We start from the raw sequence: 21,193 nt of genomic DNA on the forward strand, positions 1-21,193 counted from the left end.
ACACAACCTCGGCACCAGGCACTCTGAGTAGAGATATTTCAACAATAATGGTGGAATTAGGATTCCGAGTATATTGAAACAGGAGGTATTGGGGGCACTGACGCCAAGGAGGCTGGACACACTTTCCGCGTCTCTCAGATAATCGGCAAAGAGAAGTCGGGTATGGGAGCAAATGCCCTGAAGAGTGCCCAGGGTGTCACACGACACAGGCAGCAATTGTAGGGATCATTTCCCCTGGGCATTGCATGAAAGCACGGAACACCCCCACATTAGACTAGAGGGACCCAAACACGGCTGAATAATAACACCACAACAGATTCAGGAGAGTCATTTGAACAATATGGATGGAACTGGAATTCCCATCTCGTATCGCCAAAGTCAAGGAGACCAGGCACACTTTCAGAGGACTTTTTGGGGTGGGAAAAGTAGACGTACCACCCACGGGCGTTCTGGAGAAAACCTAAAGGGCCCCGAGATCAGTGTGGAGGAAGCAATCGCCCTGTAGACCCTGGGCACCGGGCAGGCTGTGCAGAGATATTTCAACAAGAATGGTGGAATTAGGATTCCACTTACATGAAAGAGCAGGAGTTGGGAGCACCAATGCCAAGGAGGGCCGGGCAGGCTATCCACACCTTTCACTTAATCAGCACAGAGAAGTTGGGCATGGGAAGAAATGCCCTGTAATTGCCCAGGGTGTCACACGACACAGACAGCAATTGCAGGGATCATTTCCCCTGGGAATTGCATAAAGCACAAAAACACCCCCAGATCAGTCTAGAGGGAGCCATCCCAGCTGAATAAGGACACCACAGCTGTTTCAGGAGACACATTTCAACAGTATGAATGGCATTGGAATTCCCATCTCGTACCACCAAAAGTCAAGGAGACCAGCACGCTTTCAGAGGACTTTGGGGTGGGAAACTTGAAGGACCACCCATGGGCATCCTGGAGAAGCCTTAAAGGGCCCCAACATCAGTGTGGAGGAAGCAATCGGCCTGCAGACCCTGGTCACCGGGCAGGCTGTGTAGAGATATTTCAACAAGAATGGTGGAATTAGGATTCCACTTACATGAAACAGGACGAGCTGGGAGCACCAATGCCAAGGAGGCTGGGCAGACTGTCCACACCTTTCAGTTAATCAGCACAGAGAAGTTGGGCATGGGAAGAAATGCCCTGAAAAGTGACCAGGGTGTCACACGACGCAGGCAGCAATTGCAGGGATCATTTCCCCTGGGAATTGCATAAAGCACAAAACACACCCCCAGATCAGTCTAGAGGGAGCCATCCCAGCTGAATAAGGACACCACAGCTGTTTCAGGAGACACATTTCAACAGTAGGAATGGCATTGGAATTCCCATCTCGTACCACCAAAGTCAAGGAGACCAGGCACGCTTTCAGAGGACTTGGGAGTGGGACAACTTGAAGTACCACCCACGGGTATCCTGGAGAAACCCTGAAGGGCCCCCAGATCAGTGTGGAGGAAACACAACCGGACTGAGGAACCTGGGCACCATCGCCGACTGAGTGGAGATATTTCAACAATAATGGTGGAATTAGGATTCCCATTACGTGAAACAAAGGACTTTGGAGCATCGGCAACAAGGAGGCCAGGCAGGCTTTCCACGCCTTTCAGTTAATCAGCACCCAGAAGTTGGGCTTGGGAAGAAATGCCCTGAAACGTGCCCAAGGTGTCTCAGAATACTCGCAGGAATCCTAGGCATCATTTCGCCGGGATTTCCATGAAAGCACGGAACGGAACGCCACCAGATCACTCTAAAGGAAGCAATCACAGCTGAGTAATGACACCAAGGCAGATTCAGGAGACACATTTCAAGCACATTAATGGATTAAGGATTCCACGTTCGTGCACCAAAAGAGTGTACAGCACCAAAGCCAAGGATACCAGGCAAGCTTCAGGGGTCGTTAGGCTCATCAGCCACAGTGAACCCGGGGATGCAAAAAATGCAGTGAAAAGTGCACAACTGTTCCCATGTGCCGAGGGTGGCGGGGGTGTCCGAATACAAGTACCACAAAAGGGATTCCGATAAAGCACCGCAGGGCTCACACCACAGTGTGTAGGGAGCATCCGTCCTGTGGAACCTGGGCACCACAGCACGCTGAGGAGAGATATGTCAACAATAATGGTGGAATCAGGATTCCAATGACGTGAAACAAGAGTTGGGAGCACCAACGCCAAGGAGGGCCAGGCATGCTTTCGGAAGACTTTCAGCTGATCATCACAGACCATTTGGCCATGAGAAGAATTGCACTGAAAAACTGCCCACGGTTTGTCACACAACAGTGGCAGGAATTCTAGGATCATATCCCCCTGGGAATTGCATGAGGGCAGTGAACACACTCAGATCAGTCTAAAGGGGGCCATCCCAGCTGAATAATGCCACCACAGCAGTTTCAGGAGACACATATTAACAATATGAATGGAATTAGACCTCCCATTACGTGCAACAAAACAGCTTGTGGCACCAAAGTCTAGGAGACCAGGCATGCTTTCAGAGGATTTTGGGGTCAATATATTAGCACTTCCACCCTCGGGCGAACCAGAGGAGCCAAGGTGGGCCTAAATATCAGTGTGGAGGAACCAACCGGACTACACAACCTCGGCACCAGGCACTCTGAGTAGAGATATTTCAACAATAATGGTGGAATTAGGATTCCGAGTATATTGAAACAGGAGGTATTGGGAGCACTGACGCCAAGGAGGCTGGACACACTTTCCGCGTCTCTCAGATAATCGGCAAAGAGAAGTCGGGTATGGGAGCAAATGCCCTGAAGAGTGCCCAGGGTGTCACACGACACAGGCAGCAATTGTAGGGATCATTTTCCCCTGGGCATTGCATGAAAGCACGGAACACCCCCACATTAGACTAGAGGGACCAAACACGGCTGCTGAATAATAACACCACAACAGATTCAGGAGAGTCATTTGAACAATATGGATGGAACTGGAATTCCCATCTCGTATCGCCAAAGTCAAGGAGACCAGGCCCACTTTCAGAGGACTTTGGGGTGGGAAAAGTAGACGTACCACCCACGGGCGTTCTGGAGAAAACGTAAAGGGCCCCGAGATCAGTGTGGAGGAAGCAATCGCCCTGTAGACCCTGGGCACCGGGCAGGCTGTGCAGAGATATTTCAACAAGAATGGTGGAATTAGTATTCCACTTACATGAAAGAGCAGGAGTTGGGAGCACCAATGCCAAGGAGGCCGGGCAGGCTATCCACACCTTTCACTTAATCAGCACAGAGAAGTTGGGAATGGGAAGAAATGCCCTGAAATTGCCCAGGGTGTCACACGACACAGACAGCTATTGCAGGGATCATTTCCCCTGGGAATTGCATAAAGCACAAAACACCCCCAGATCAGTCTAGAGGGAGCCATCCCAGCTGAATAAGGACACCACAGCTGTTTCAGGAGACACATTTCAACAGTATGAATGGCATTGGAATTCCCATCTCGTACCACCAAAATCAAGGAGACCAGGCACACTTTCAGAGGACTTTGGGGTGGGAAACTTGAAGGACCACCCATGGGCATCCAGGAGCAGCCTAAAAGGGCCCCAACATCAGTGTGGAGGAAGCAATCGGCCTGCAGACCCTGGTCACCGGGCAGGCTGCGTAGAGATATTTCAACAAGAATGGTGGAATTAGGATTCCACTTACATGAAACAGGACGAGCTGGGAGCACCAATGCCAAGGAGGCTGGGCAGACTGTCCACACCTTTCAGTTAATCAGCACAGAGAAGTTGGGCATGGGAAGAAATGCCCTGAAAATTGACCAGGGTGTCACACGACGCAGGCAGCAATTGCAGGGATCATTTCCCCTGGGAATTGCATAAAGCACAAAACACCCCCAGATCAGTCTAGAGGGAGCCATCCCAGCTGAATAAGGACACCACAGCTGTTTCAGGAGACACATTTCAACAGTAGGAATGGCATTGGAATTCCCATCTCGTACCACCAAAGTCAAGGAGACCAGGCACGCTTTCAGAGGACTTGGGAGTGGGACAACTTGAAGTACCACCCACGGGCATACTGGAGAAACCCTGAAGGGCCCCCAGATCAGTGTGGAGGAAACAACCGGACTGTGGAACCTGGGCTCCATCGCCGACTGAGTGGAGATATTTCAACAATAATGGTGGAATTAGGATTCCCATTACGTGAAACAAAGGACTTTGGATCATTGGCAACAAGGAGGCCAGGCAGGCTTTCCACGCCTTTCCGTTAATCAGCACACAGAAGTTGGGCTTGGGAAGAAATGCCCTGAAACGTGCCCAAGGTGTCTCAGAACACTCGCAGGAATCCTAGGCATCATTTCCCCGGGATTTCCATGAAAGCAGGGAACGGAACGCCATCAGATCACTCTAAAGGAAGCAATCACAGCTGAGTAATGACACCAAGGCAGATTCAGGAGACACATTTCAAGCACATTAATGGATTAAGGATTCCACGTTCGTGCACCAAAAGAGTGTACAGCACCAAAGCCAAGGACACCAGGCAAGCTTCAGGGGTCGTTAGGCTCATCAGCCACAGTGAACCCGGGGATGCAAAAAATGCAGTGAAAAGTGCACAACTGTGCCCATGTGCCGAGGGTGGCGGGGGTGTCCGAATACAAGTACCACAAAAGGGATTCCGATAAAGCACTGCAGGGCTCACACCACAGTGTGTAGGGAGCATCCGTCCTGTGGAACCTGGGCACCACAGCACGCTGAGGAGAGATATGTCAACAATAATGGTGGAATCAGGATTCCAATGACGTGAAACAAGAGTTGGGAGCACCAACGCCAAGGAGGCCAGGCATGCTTTCGGAAGACTTTCAGCTGATCATCACGAGACCATTTGGCCATGAGAAGAATTGCACTGAAAACTGCCCACGGGTGTCACACAACAGTGGCAGGAATTCTAGGATCATATCCCCCTGGGAATTGCATGAGGGCAGAGAAACACACTCAGATCAGTCTAAGGGGGCCATCCCAGCTGAATAATGCCACCACAGCAGTTTTCAGGAGACACATATTAACAATATGAATGGAATTAGACCTCCCATTACGTGCAACAAAACAGCTTGTGGCACCAAAGTCTAGGAGACCAGGCATGCTTTCAGAGGAATTTGGGGTCAATATATTAGCACTTCCACCCTCGGGCGAACCAGAGGAGCCAAGGTGGGCCTAAATATCAGTGTGGAGGAACCAACCGGACAACACAACCTCGGCACCAGGCACTCTGAGTAGAGATATTTCAACAATAATGGTGGAATTAGGATTCTGAGTATATTGAAACAGGAGGTATTGGGAGCACTGACGCCAAGGAGGCTGGACATACTTTCCGCGTCTCTCAGATAATCGGCAAAGAGAAGTCGGGTATGGGAGCAAATGCCCTGAAGAGTGCCCAGGGTGTCACACGACACAGGCAGCAATTGTAGGGATCATTTCCCCTGGGCATTGCATGAAAGCACGGAACACCCCCACATTAGACTAGAGGGACCAAACACGGCTGAATAATAACACCACAACAGATTCAGGAGAGTCATTTGAACAATATGAATGGAATTGCAATTCCCATCTCATACCACCAAAGTCAAGGAGACCAGGCACACTTTCAGAGGACTTTGGGGTGGGAAAAGTAGACGTACCACCCACGGGCATTCTGGAGAAAACCTAAAGGGCCCCGAGTTCAGTGTGGAGGAAGCAATCGCCCTGTATACCCTGGGCACGGGGCAGGCTGTGCAGAGATATTTCAACAAGAATGGTGGAATTAGGATTTCACTTACATGAAAGAGCAGGGGTTGGGAGCACCAAAGCCAAGGAGGCCGGACAGGCTATCATCACCTTTCACTTAATCAGGACAGAGAAGTTGGGCATGGGAAGAAATGCCCTGTAAATTGCCCAGGGTGTCACACGACACAGACAGCAATTGCAGGGATCATTTCCCCTGGGAATTGCATAAAGCACAAAACACCCCCAGATCAGTCTAGAGGGAGCCATCCCAGCTGAATAAGGACACCACAGCTGTTTCAGGAGACACATTTCAACAGTATGAATGGCATTGGAATTCCCATTTCGTACCACCAAAGTCAAGGAGACCAGGCACGCTTTCAGAGGATATTGGGGTGGGAAACTTGAAGGACCACCCATGGGCATCCTGGAGAAGCCTTAAAGGGCCCCAACATCAGTGTGGAGGAAGCAATCGGCCTGCAGACCCTGGTCACCGGGCAGGCTGTGTAGAGATATTTCAACAAGAATGGTGGAATTAGGATTCCCATTATGTGAAACAAAGGACTTTGGAGCATCGGCAACAAGGAGGCCAGGCAGGCTTTCCACGCCTTTCAGTTAATCAGCACCCAGAAGTTGGGCTTGGGAAGAAATGCCCTGAAACGTGCCCAAGGTGTCTCAGAACACTCGCAGGAATCCTAGGCATCATTTCCCCGTGATTTCCATGAAAGCACGGAACGGAACGCCACCAGATCACTCTAAAGGAAGCAATCACAGCTGAGTAATGACACCAAGGCAGATTCAGGAGACACATTTCAAGCACATTAATGGATTAAGGATTCCACGTTCGTGCACCAAAAGAGTGTACAGCACCAAAGCCAAGGACACCAGGCAAGCTTCAGGGGTCGTTAGGCTCATCAGCCACAGTGAACCCGGGGATGCAAAAAATGCAGTGAAAATTGCACAACTGTTCCCATGTGCCGAGGGTGGCGGGGGTGTCCGAATACAAGTACCACAAAAGGGATTCCGATAAAGCACCGCAGGGCTCACACCACAGTGTGTAGGGAGCATCCGTCCTGTGGAACCTGGGCACCACAGCACGCTGAGGAGAGATATGTCAACAATAATGGTGGAATCAGGATTCCAATGACGTGAAACAAGAGTTGGGAGCACCAACGCCAAGGAGGCCAGGCATGCTTTCGGAAGACTTTCAGCTGATCATCACAGACCATTTGGCCATGAGAAGAATTGCACTGAAAAACTGCCCACGGTGTCACACAACAGTGGCAGGAATTCTAGGATCATATCCCCCTGGGAATTGCATGAGGGCAGAGAACACACTCAGATCAGTCTAAGGGGCCATCCCAGCTGAATAATGCCACCACAGCAGTTTCAGGAGACACATATTAACAATATGAATGGAATTAGACCTCCCATTACGTGCAACAAAACAGCTTGTGGCACCAAAGTCTAGGAGACCAGGCATGCTTTCAGAGGAATTTGGGGTCAATATATTAGCACTTCCACCCTCGGGCGAACCAGAGGAGCCAAGGTGGGCCTAAATATCAGTGTGGAGGAACCAACCGGACTACACAACCTCGGCACCAGGCACTCTGAGTAGAGATATTTCAACAATAATGGTGGAATTAGGATTCCGAGTATATTGAAACAGGAGGTATTGGGAGCACTGACGCCAAGGAGGGCTGGACACACTTTCCGCGTCTCTCAGATAATCGGCAAAGAGAAGTCGGGTATGGGAGCAAATGCCCTGAAGAGTGCCCAGGGTGTCACACGACACAGACAGCAATTGTAGGGATCATTTCCCCTGGGCATTGCATGAAAGCACGGAACACCCCCACATTAGACTAGAGGGACCAAACACGGCTGAATAATAACACCACAACAGATTCAGGAGAGTCATTTGAACAATATGGATGGAACTGGAATTCCCATCTCGTATCGCCAAAGTCAAGGAGACCAGGCACACTTTCAGAGGACTTTGGGGTGGGAAAAGTAGACGTACCACCCACGGGCGTTCTGGAGAAAACCTAAAGGGTCCCGAGATCAGTGTGCAGAAAGCAATCGCCCTGTAGACCCTGGGCACCGGGCAGGCTGTGCAGAGATATTTCAACAAGAATGGTGGAATTAGGATTCCACTTACATGAAAGAGCAGGAGTTGGGAGCACCAATGCCAAGGAGGCCGGGCAGGCTATCCACACCTTTCACTTAATCAGCACAGAGAAGTTGGGCATGGGAAGAAATGCCCTGTAAATTGCCCAGGGTGTCACACGACACAGACAGCAATTGCACGGATCATTTCCCCTGGGAATCGCATAAAGCACAAAACACCCCCAGATCAGTCTAGAGGGAGCCATCCCAGCTGAATAAGGACACCACAGCTGTTTAGGGGACACATTTCAACAGTATGAATGGCATTGGAATTCCCATCTCGTACCACCAAAGTCAAGGAGACCAGGCACGCTTTCAGAGGACTTTGGGGTGGGAAACTTGAAGGACCACCCATGGGCATCCTGGAGAAGCCTTAAAGGGCCCCAACATCAGTGTGGAGGAAGCAATCGGCCTGCAGACCCTGGTCACCGGGCAGGCTGTGTAGAGATATTTCAACAAGAATGGTGGAATTAGGATTCCACTTACATGAAACAGGACGAGCTGGGAGCACCAATGCCAAGGAGGCTGGGCAGACTGTCCACACCTTTCAGTTAATCAGCACAGAGAAGTTGGGCATGGGAAGAAATGCCCTGAAAAGTGACCAGGGTGTCACACGACGCAGGCAGCAATTGCAGGGATCATTTCCCCTGGGAATTGCATAAAGCACAAAACACCCCCAGATCAGTCTAGAGGGAGCCATCCCAGCTGAATAAGGACACCACAGCTGTTTCAGGAGACACATTTCAACAGTAGGAATGGCATTGGAATTCCCATCTCGTACCACCAAAGTCAAGGAGACCAGGCACGCTTTCAGAGGACTTGGGAGTGGGACAACTTGAAGTACCACCCACGTGCATCCTGGAGAAACCCTGAAGGGCCCCCAGATCAATGTGGAGGAAACAACCGGACTGTGGAACCTGGGCACCATCGCCGACTGAGTGGAGATATTTCAACAATAATGGTGGAATTAGGATTCCCATTACGTGAAACAAAGGACTTTGGAGCATCGGCAACAAGGAGGCCAGGCAGGCTTTCCACGCCTTTCAGTTAATCAGCACACAGAAGTTGGGCTTGGGAAGAAATGCCCTGAAACGTGCCCCAGGTGTCTCAGAACACTCGCAGGAATCCTAGGCATCATTTCCCCGGGATTTCCATGAAAGCACGGAACGGAACGCCACCAGATCACTCTAAAGGAAGCAATCACAGCTGAGTAATGACACCAAGGCAGATTCAGGAGACACATTTCAAGCACATTAATGGATTAAGGATTCCACGTTCGTGCACCAAAAGAGTGTACAGCACCAAAGCCAAGGACACCAGGCAAGCTTCAGGGGTCGTTAGGCTCATCAGCCACAGTGAACCCGGGGATGCAAAAAATGCAGTGAAAAGTGCACAACTGTTCCCATGTGCCGAGGGTGGCGGGGGTGTCCGAATACAAGTACCACAAAAGGGATTCCGATAAAGCACCGCAGGGCTCACACCACAGTGTGTAGGGAGCATCCGTCCTGTGGAACCTGGGCACCACAGCACGCTGAGGAGAGATATGTCAACAATAATGGTGGAATCAGGATTCCAATGACGTGAAACAAGAGTTGGGAGCACCAACGCCAAGGAGGCCAGGCATGCTTTCGGAAGACTTTCAGCTGATCATCACAGACCATTTGGCCATGAGAAGAATTGCACTGAAAACTGCCCACGGAGTCACACAACAGTGGCAGGAATTCTAGGATCATATCCCCCTGGGAATTGCATGAGGGCAGAGAACACACTCAGATCAGTCTAAGGGGGCCATCCCAGCTGAATAATGCCACCACAGCAGTTTCAGGAGACACATATTAACAATATGAATGGAATTAGACCTCCCATTACGTGCAACAAAACAGCTTGTGGCACCAAAGTCTAGGAGACCAGGCATGCTTTCTGAGGAATTTGGGGTCAATATATTAGCACTTCCACCCTCGGGCGAACGGGAGGAGCCAAGGTGGGCCTAAATATCAGTGTGGAGGAACCAAACGGACTACACAACCTCGGCACCAGGCACTCTGAGTAGAGATATTTCAACAATAATGGTGGAATTAGGATTCCGATTATATTGAAACAGGAGGTATTGGGGGGCACTGACGCCAAGGAGGCTGGACACACTTTCCGCGTCTCTCAGATAATCGGCAAAGAGAAGTCGGGAATGGGAGCAAATGCCCTGAAGAGTGCCCAGGGTGTCACACGACACAGGCAGCAATTGTAGGGATCATTTCCCCTGGGGCATTGCATGAAAGCACGGAACACCCCCACATTAGACTAGAGGGACCAAAACACGGCTGAATAATATCACCACAACAGATTCAGGAGAGTCATTTGAACAATATGGATGGAACTGGAATTCCCATCTCGTTTCGCCAAAGTCAAGGAGACCAGGCAAACTTTCAGAGGACTTAGGGGTGGGAAAAGTAGACGTACCACCCACGGGCGTTCTGGAGAAAACCTAAAGGGCCCCGAGATCAGTGTGGAGGAAACAATCGCCCTGTAGACCCTGGGCACCGGGCAGGCTGTGCAGAGATATTTCAACAAGAATGGTGGAATTAGGATTCCACTTACATGAAGGAGGAGGACTTGGGATCACCAATGCCAAGGAGGCCGGGCAGGCTATCCACACCTTTCACTTAATCAGCACAGAGAAGTTGGGCATGGGAAGAAATGCCCTGTAAATTGCCCAGGGTGTCACACGACACAGAGAGCAATTGCACGGATCATTTCCCCTGGGAATTGCATAAAGCACAAAACACCCCCAGATCAGTCTAGAGGGAGCCATCCCAGCTGAATAAGGACACCACAGCTGTTTCAGGAGACACATTTCAACAGTATGAATGGCATTGGAATTCCCATCTCGTACCACCAAAGTCAAGGAGACCAGGCACGCTTTCAGAGGACTTTGGGGTGGGAAACTTGAAGGACCACCCAAGGGCATCCTGGAGAAACCCTAAAGGGCCCCAACATCAGTGTGGAGGAAGTAATCGGCCTGCAGACCCTGGTCACCGGGCAGGCTGTGTAGAGATATTTCAACAAGAATGGTGGAATTAGGATTCCACTTACATGAAACAGGACGAGCTGGGAGCACCAATGCCAAGGAGGCTGGGCAGACTGTCCACACCTTTCAGTTAATCAGCACAGAGAAGTTGGGCATGGGAAGAAATGCCCTGAAAAGTGACCAGGGTGTCACACGACGCAGGCAGCAATTGCAGGGATCATTTCCCCTGGGAATTGCATAAAGCACAAAACACCCCCAGATCAGTCTAGAGGGAGCCATCCCAGCTGAATAAGGACACCACAGCTGTTTCAGGAGACACATTTCAACAGTAGGAATGGCATTGTAATTCCCATCTCGTACCACCAAAGTCAAGGAGACCAGACACGCTTTCAGAGGACTTGGGAGTGGGACAACTTGAAGTACCACCCACGGGCATCCTGGAGAAAGCCTGAAGGGCCCCCAGATCAGTGTGGAGGAAACAAATCGGACTGTGGAAACCTGGGCACCATCGCCGACTGAGTGGAGATATTTCAACAATAATGGTGGAATTAGGATTCCCATTACGTGAACAAAGGACTTTGGAGCATCCGCAACAAGGAGGCCAGGCAGGCTTTCCACGCCTTTCAGTTAATCAGCACACAGAAGTTGGGGCTGGGGAAGAAATGCCCTGAAACGTGCCCCAGGTGTCTCAGAACACTCGCAGGAATCCTAGGCATCATTTCCCCGGGATTTCCATGAAAGCACGGAACGGAACGCCACCAGATCACTCTAAAGGAAGCAATCACAGCTGAGTAATGACACCAAGGCAGATTCAGGAGACACATTTCAAGCACATTAATGGATTAAGGATTCCACGTTCGTGCACCAAAAGAGTGTACAGCACCAAAGCCAAGGACACCAGGCAAGCTTCAGGGGTCGTTAGGCTCATCAGCCACAGTGAACCCGGGGATGCAAAAAATGCAGTGAAAAGTGCACAACTGTTCCCATGTGCCGAGGGTGGCGGGGGTGTCCGAATACAAGTACCACAAAAGGGATTCCGATAAAGCACCGCAGGGCTCACACCACAGTGTGTGTAGGGAGCATCCGTCCTGTGGAACCTGGGCACCACAGCACGCTGAGGAGAGATATGTCAACAATAATGGTGGAATCAGGATTCCAATGACGTGAAACAAGAGTTGGGAACACCAACGCCAAGGAGGCCAGGCATGCTTTCGGAAGACTTTCAGCTGATCATCACAGACCATTTGGCCATGAGAAGAATTGCACTGAAAACTGCCCACGGTGTCACACAACAGTGGCAGGAATTCTAGGATCATATCCCCCTGGGAATTGCATGAGGGCAGAGAACACACTCAGATCAGTCTAAGGGGGCCATCCCAGCTGAATAATGCCACCACAGCAGTTTCAGGAGACACATATTAACAATATGAATGGAATTAGACCTCCCATTACGTGCAACAAAACAGCTTGTGGCACCAAAGTCTAGGAGACCAGGCATGCTTTCTGAGGAATTTGGGGTCAATATATTAGCACTTCCACCCTCGGGCGAACCGAAGGAGCCAAGGTGGGCCTAAATATCAGTGTGGAGGAACCAACCGGACTACACAACCTCGGCACCAGGCACTCTGAGTAGAGATATTTCAACAAAAATGGTGGAATTAGGATTCCGAGTATATTGAAACAGGAGGTATTGGGAGCACTGACGCCAAGGAGGCTGGACACACTTTCCGCGTCTCTCAGATAATCGGCAAAGAGAAGTCGGGAATGGGAACAAATGCCCTGAAGAGTGCCCAGGGTGTCACACGACACAGGCAGCAATTGTAGGGATCATTTCCCCTGGGCATTGCATGAAAGCACGGAACACCCCCACATTAGACTAGAGGGACCAAACACGGCTGAATAATAACACCACAACAGATTCAGGAGAGTCATTTGAACAATATGAATGGAACTGGAATTCCCATCTCGTTTCGCCAAAGTCAAGGAGACCAGGCACACTTTCAGAGGACTTAGGGGTAGGAAAAGTAGACGTACCACCCACGGGCGTTCTGGAGAAAACCTAAAGGGCCCCGAGATCAGTGTGGAGGAAGCAATCGCCCTGTAGACCCTGGGCACCGGGCAGGCTGTGCAGAGATATTTCAACAAGAATGGTGGAATTAGGATTCCACTTACATGAAGGAGGAGGACTTGGGAGCACCAATGCCAAGGAGGCCGGGCAGGCTATCCACACCTTTCAGTTATGCAGCACGGAGAAGTTGGGAATGGGAAGAAATGCCCTTTAAATTGCCCAGGGTGTCACACGACACAGACAGCAACTGCAGGGATCATTTCCCCTGGGAATCGCATAAAGCACAAAACACCCCCAGATCAGTCTAGAGGGAGCCATCCCAGCTGAATAAGGACACCACAACTGTTTCAGGAGATACATTTCAACAGTATGAATGGCATTGGAATTCCCATCTCGTACCACCAAAGTCAAGGAGACCAGGCACGCTTTCAAAGGACTTTAGGGGGGGAAACTTGAAGGACCACCCATGGGCATCCTGGAGAAACCCTAAAGGGCCCCAACATCAGTGTGGAGGAAGTAATCGGCCTGCAGACCCTGGTCACCGGGCAGGCTGTGTACAGATATTTCAACAAGAATGGTGGAATTAGGATTCCACTTACATGAAACAGGACGAGCTGGGAGCACCAATGCCAAGGAGGCTGGGCAGACTGTCCACACCTTTCAGTTAATCAGCACAGAGAAGTTGGGCATGGGAAGAAATGCCCTGTAAATTGCCCAGGGTGTCACACGACGCAGGCAGCAATTGCAGGGATCATTTCCCCTGGGAATTGCATAAAGCACAAAACACCCCCAGATCAGTCTAGAGGGAGCCATCCCAGCTAAATAAGGACACCACAGCTGTTTCAGGAGACACATTTCAACAGTAGGAATGGCATTGGAATTCCCATCTCGTACCACCAAAGTCAAGGAGACCAGGCACGCTTTCAGAGGACTTGGGAGTGGGACAACTTGAAGTACCACCCACGTGCATCCTGGAGAAACCCTGAAGGGCCCCCAGATCAATGTGGAGGAAACAACCGGACTGTGGAACCTGGGCACCATCGCCGACTGAGTGGAGATATTTCAATAATAATGGTGGAATTAGGATTCCCATTACGTGAAACAAAGGACTTTGGAGCATCGGCAACAAGGAGGCCAGGCAGGCTTTCCACGCCTTTCAGTTAATCAGCACACAGAAGTTTGGCTTGGGAAGAAATGCCCTGAAACGTGCCCCAGGTGTCTCAGAACACTCGCAGGAATCCTAGGCATCATTTCCCCGGGATTTCCATGAAAGCACGGAACGGGAACGCCACCAGATCACTCTAAAGGAAGCAATCACAGCTGAGTAATGACACCAAGGCAGATTCAGGAGACACATTTCAAGCACATTAATGGATTAAGGATTCCACGTTCGTGCACCAAAAGAGTGTACAGCACCAAAGCCAAGGACACCAGGCAAGCTTCAGGGGTCGTTAGGCTCATCAGCCACAGTGAACCCGGGGATGCAAAAAATGCAGTGAAAAGTGCACAACTGTTCCCATGTGCCGAGGGTGGCGGGGGTGTCCGAATACAAGTACCACAAAAGGGATTCCGATAAAGCACCGCAGGGCTCACACCACAGTGTGTAGGGAGCATCCGTCCTGTGGAACCTGGGCACCACAGCACGCTGAGGAGAGATATGTCAACAATAATGGTGGAATCAGGATTCCAATGACGTGAAACAAGAGTTGGGAGCACCAACGCCAAGGAGGCCAGGCATGCTTTCGGAAGACTTTCAGCTGATCATCACAGACCATTTGGCCATGAGAAGAATTGCACTGAAAAACTGCCCAAGGAGTCACACAACAGTGGCAGGAATTCTAGGATCATATCCCCCTGGGAATTGCATGAGGGCAGAGAACACACTCAGATCAGTCTAAGGGGGCCATCCCAGCTGAATAATGCCACCACAGCAGTTTCAGGAGACACATATTAACAATATGAATGGAATTAGACCTCCCATTACGTGCAACAAAACAGCTTGTGGCACCAAAGTCTAGGAGACCAGGCATGCTTTCTGAGGAATTTGGGGTCAATATATTAGCACTTCCACCCTCGGGCGAACGGGAGGAGCCAAGGTGGGCCTAAATATCAGTGTGGAGGAACCAAACGGACTACACAACCTCGGCACCAGGCACTCTGAGTAGAGATATTTCAACAATAATGGTGGAATTAGGATTCCGATTATATTGAAACAGGAGGTATTGGGGGCACTGACGCCAAGGAGGCTGGACACACTTTCCGCGTCTCTCAGATAATCGGCAAAGAGAAGTCGGGAATGGGAGCAAATGCCCTGAAGAGTGCCCAGGGTGTCACACGACACAGGCAGCAATTGTAGGGATCATTTCCCCTGGGCATTGCATGAAAGCACGGAACACCCCCACATTAGACTAGAGGGACCAAACACGGCTGAATAATATCACCACAACAGATTCAGGAGAGTCATTTGAACAATATGAATGGAACTGGAATTCCCATCTCGTTTCGCCAAAGTCAAGGAGACCAGGCAAACTTTCAGAGGACTTAGGGGTGGGAAAAGTAGACGTACCACCCACGGGCGTTCTGGAGAAAACCTAAAGGGCCCCGAGATCAGTGTGGAGGAAACAATCGCCCTGTAGACCCTGGGCACCGGGCAGGCTGTGCAGAGATATTTCAACAAGAATGGTGGAATTAGGATTCCACTTACATGAAGGAGGAGGACTTGGGATCACCAATGCCAAGGAGGCCGGGCAGGCTATCCACACCTTTCACTTAATCAGCACAGAGAAGTTGGGCATGGGAAGAAATGCCCTGTAAATTGCCCAGGGTGTCACACGACACAGACAGCAATTGCACGGATCATTTCCCCTGGGAATTGCATAAAGCACAAAACACCCCCAGATCAGTCTAGAGGGAGCCATCCCAGCTGAATAAGGACACCACAGCTGTTTCAGGAGACACATTTCAACAGTATGAATGGCATTGGAATTCCCATCTCGTACCACCAAAGTCAAGGAGACCAGGCACGCTTTCATAGGACTTTGGGGTGGGAAACTTGAAGGACCACCCAAGGGCATCCTGGAGAAACCCTAAAGGGCCCCAACATCAGTGTGGAGGAAGTAATCGGCCTGCAGACCCTGGTCACCGGGCAGGCTGTGTACAGATATTTCAACAAGAATGGTGGAATTAGGATTCCACTTACATGAAACAGGACGAGCTGGGAGCACCAATGCCAAGGAGGCTGGGCAGACTGTCCACACCTTTCAGTTAATCAGCACAGAGAAGTTGGGCATGGGAAGAAATGCCCTGAAAAGTGACCAGGGTGTCACACGACGCAGGCAGCAATTGCAGGGATCATTTCCCCTGGGAATTGCATAAAGCACAAAACACCCCCAGATCAGTCTAGAGGGAGCCATCCCAGCTGAATAAGGACACCACAGCTGTTTCAGGAGACACATTTCAACAGTAGGAATGGCATTGGAATTCCCATCTCGTACCACCAAAGTCAAGGAGACCAGGCACGCTTTCAGAGGACTTGGGAGTGGGACAACTTGAAGTACCACCCACGGGCATCCTGGAGAAAGCCTGAAGGGCCCCCAGATCAGTGTGGAGGAAACAATCGGACTGTGGAACCTGGGCACCATCGCCGACTGAGTGGAGATATTTCAACAATAATGGTGGAATTAGGATTCCCATTACGTGAAACAAAGGACTTTGGAGCATCCGCAACAAGGAGGCCAGGCAGGCTTTCCACGCCTTTCAGTTAATCAGCACACAGAAGTTGGGCTTGGGAAGAAATGCCCTGAAACGTGCCCCAGATGTCTCAGAACACTCGCAGGAATCCTAGGCATCATTTCCCCGGGATTTCCATGAAAGCACGGAACGGAACGCCACCAGATCACTCTAAAGGAAGCAATCACAGCTGAGTAATGACACCAAGGCAGATTCAGGAGACACATTTCAAGCACATTAATGGATTAAGGATTCCACGTTCGTGCACCAAAAGAGTGTACAGCACCAAAGCCAAGGACACCAGGCAAGCTTCAGGGGTCGTTAGGCTCATCAGCCACAGTGAACCCGGGGATGCAAAAAAATGCAGTGAAAAGTGCACAACTGTTCCCATGTGCCGAGGGTGGCGGGGGTGTCCGAATACAAGTACCACAAAAGGGATTCCGATAAAGCACCGCAGGGCTCACACCACAGTGTGTAGGGAGCATCCGTCCTGTGGAACCTGGGCACCACAGCACGCTGAGGAGAGATATGTCAACAATAATGGTGGAATCAGGATTCCAATGACGTGAAAACAAGAGTTGGGAGCACCAACGCCAAGGAGGCCAGACATGCTTTCGGAAGACTTTCAGCTGATCATCACAGACCATTTGGCCATGAGAAGAATTGCACTGAAAACTGCCCACGGTGTCACACAACAGTGGCAGGAATTCTAGGATCATATCCCCCTGGGAATTGCATGAGGGCAGAGAACACACTCAGATCAGTCTAAGGGGGCCATCCCAGCTGAATAATGCCACCACAGCAGTTTCAGGAGACACATATTAACAATATGAATGGAATTAGACCTCCCATTACGTGCAACAAAACAGCTTGTGGCACCAAAGTCTAGAAGACCAGGCATGCTTTCTGAGGAATTTGGGGTCAATATATTAGCACTTCCACCCTCGGGCGAACCGGAGGAGCCAAGGTGGGCCTAAATATCAGTGTGGAGGAACCAAACGGACTACACAACCTCGGCACCAGGCACTCTGAGTAGAGATATTTCAACAATAATGGTGGAATTAGGATTCCGATTATATTGAAACAGGAGGTATTGGGGGCACTGACGCCAAGGAGGCTGGACACACTTTCCGCGTCTCTCAGATAATCGGCAAAGAGAAGTCGGGAATGGGAGCAAATGCCCTGAAGAGTGCCCAGGGTGTCACACGACACAGGCAGCAATTGTAGGGATCATTTCCCCTGGGCATTGCATGAAAGCACGGAACACCCCCACATTAGACTAGAGGGACCAAACACGGCTGAATAATAACACCACAACAGATTCAGGAGAGTCATTTGAACAATATGAATGGAACTGGAATTCCCATCTCGTTTCGCCAAAGTCAAGGAGACCAGGCACACTTTCAGAGGACTTAGGGGTGGGAAAAGTAGACGTACCACCCACGGGCGTTCTGGGGAAAAAACCTAAAGGGCCCCGAGATCAGTGTGGAGGAAGCAATCGCCCTGTAGACCCTGGGCACCGGGCAGGCTGTGCAGAGATATATCAACAAGAATGGGGGAATTAGGATTCCACTTACATGAAGGAGGAGGACTTGGGAGCACCAATGCCAAGGAGGCCGGGCAGGCTATCCACACCTTTCAGTTATGCAGCACAGAGAAGTTGGGAATGGGAAGAAATGCCCTTTAAATTGCCCAGGGTGTCACACGACACAGACAGCAACTGCAGGGATCATTTCCCCTGGGAATCGCATAAAGCACAAAACACCCCCAGATCAGTCTAGAGGGAGCCATCCCAGCTGAATAAGGACACCACAGCTGTTTCAGGAGACACATTTCAACAGTAGGAATGGCATTGGAATTCCCATCTCGTACCACCAAAGTCAAGGAGACCAGGCACGCTTTCAGAGGACTTGGGAGTGGGACAACTTGAAGTACCACCCACGGGCATCCTGGAGAAAGCCTGAAGGGCCCCCAGATCAGTGTGGAGGAAACAATCGGACTGTGGAACCTGGGCACCATCGCCGACTGAGTGGAGATATTTCAACAATAATGGTGGAATTAGGATTCCCATTACGTGAAACAAAGGACTTTGGAGCATCCGCAACAAGGAGGCCAGGCAGGCTTTCCACGCCTTTCAGTTAATCAGCACACAGAAGTTGGGCTTGGGAAGAAATGCCCTGAAACGTGCCCCAGGTGTCTCAGAACACTCGCAGGAATCCTAGGCATCATTTCCCCGGGATTTCCATGAAAGCACGGAACGGAACGCCACCAGATCACTCTAAAGGAAGCAATCACAGCTGAGTAATGACACCAAGGCAGATTCAGGAGACACATTTCAAGCACATTAATGGATTAAGGATTCCACGTTCGTGCACCAAAAGAGTGTACAGCACCAAAGCCAAGGACACCAGGCAAGCTTCAGGGGTCGTTAGGCTCATCAGCCACAGTGAACCCGGGGATGCAAAAAATGCAGTGAAAAGTGCACAACTGTTCCCATGTGCCGAGGGTGGCGGGGGTGTCCGAATACAAGTACCACAAAAGGGATTCCGATAAAAGCACCGCAGGGCTCACACCACAGTGTGTAGGGAGCATCCGTCCTGTGGAACCTGGGCACCACAGCACGCTGAGGAGAGATATGTCAACAATAATGGTGGAATCAGGATTCCAATGACGTGAAACAAGAGTTGGGAGCACCAACGCCAAGGAGGCCAGACATGCTTTCGGAAGACTTTCAGCTGATCATCACAGACCATTTGGCCATGAGAAGAATTGCACTGAAAACTGCCCACGGTGTCACACAACAGTGGCAGGAATTCTAGGATCATATCCCCCTGGGAATTGCATGAGGGCAGAGAACACACTCAGATCAGTCTAAGGGGGCCATCCCAGCTGAATAATGCCACCACAGCAGTTTCAGGAGACACATATTAACAATATGAATGGAATTAGACCTCCCATTACGTGCAACAAAACAGCTTGTGGCACCAAAGTCTAGAAGACCAGGCATGCTTTCTGAGGAATTTGGGGTCAATATATTAGCACTTCCACCCTCGGGCGAACCGGAGGAGCCAAGGTGGGCCTAAATATCAGTGTGGAGGAACCAACCGGACTACACAACCTCGGCACCAGGCACTCTGAGTAGAGATATTTCAACAATAATGGTGGAATTAGGATTCCGATTATATTGAAACAGGAGGTATTGGGGGCACTGACGCCAAGGAGGATGGACACACTTTCCGCGTCTCTCAGATAATCGGCAAAGAGAAGTCGGGAATGGGAGCAAATGCCCTGAAGAGTGCCCAGGGTGTCACACGACACAGGCAGCAATTGTAGGGATCATTTCCCCTGGGCATTGCATGAAAGCACGGAACACCCCCACATTAGACTAGAGGGACCAAACACGGCTGAATAATAACACCACAACAGATTCAGGAGAGTCATTTGAACAATATGAATGGAACTGGAATTCCCATCTCGTTTCGCCAAAGTCAAGGAGACCAGGCACACTTTCAGAGGACTTAGGGGTGGGAAAAGTAGACGTACCACCCACGGGCGTTCTGGGGAAAAAAACCTAAAGGGCCCCGAGATCAGTGTGGAGGAAGCAATCGCCCTGTAGACCCTGGGCACCGGGCAGGCTGTGCAGAGATATATCAACAAGAATGGGGGAATTAGGATTCCACTTACATGAAGGAGGAGGACTTGGGAGCACCAATGCCAAGGAGGCCGGGCAGGCTATCCACACCTTTCAGTTATGCAGCACAGAGAAGTTGGGAATGGGAAGAAATGCCCTTTAAATTGCCCAGGGTGTCACACGACACAGACAGCAACTGCAGGGATCATTTCCCCTGGGAATCGCATAAAGCACAAAACACCCCCAGATCAGTCTAGAGGGAGCCATCCCAGCTGAATAAGGACACCACAGCTGTTTCAGGAGACACATTTCAACAGTATGAATGGCATTGGAATTCCCATCTCGTACCACCAAAGTCAAGGAGACCAGGCACGCTTTCAGAGGACTTTGGGATGGGAAACTTGAAGGACCACCCATGGGCATCCTGGAGAAGCCTTAAAGGGCCCCAACATCAGTGTGGAGGAAGTAATCGGCCTGCAGACCCTGGTCACCGGGCCGGCTGTGTAGAGATATTTCAACAAGAATGGTGGAATTAGGATTCCACTTACATGAAGGAGGAGGACGTGGGAGCACCAATGCCAAGGAGGCCGGGCAGGCTATCCACACCTTTCACTTAATCAGCACAGAGAAGTTGGGCATGGGAAGAAATGCCCTGTAATTGCCCAGGGTGTCACACGACACAGACAGCAATTGCAGGGATCATTTCCCCTGGGAATTGCATAAAGCACAAAACACCCCCAGATCAGTCTAGAGGGAGCCATCCCAGCTGAATAAGGACACCACAGCTGTTTCAGGAGACACATTTCAACAGTATGAATGGCATTGGAATTCCCATCTCGTACCACCA

The sequence above is a fragment of the Mustela putorius genome, unplaced genomic scaffold (assembly GCF_011764305.1).
Source record: "Mustela putorius furo isolate JIRA1106 unplaced genomic scaffold, ASM1176430v1.1 tig00003836_pilon_pilon_pilon, whole genome shotgun sequence".
In the NCBI taxonomy this organism is placed as follows: Eukaryota; Metazoa; Chordata; class Mammalia; order Carnivora; family Mustelidae; genus Mustela; species Mustela putorius.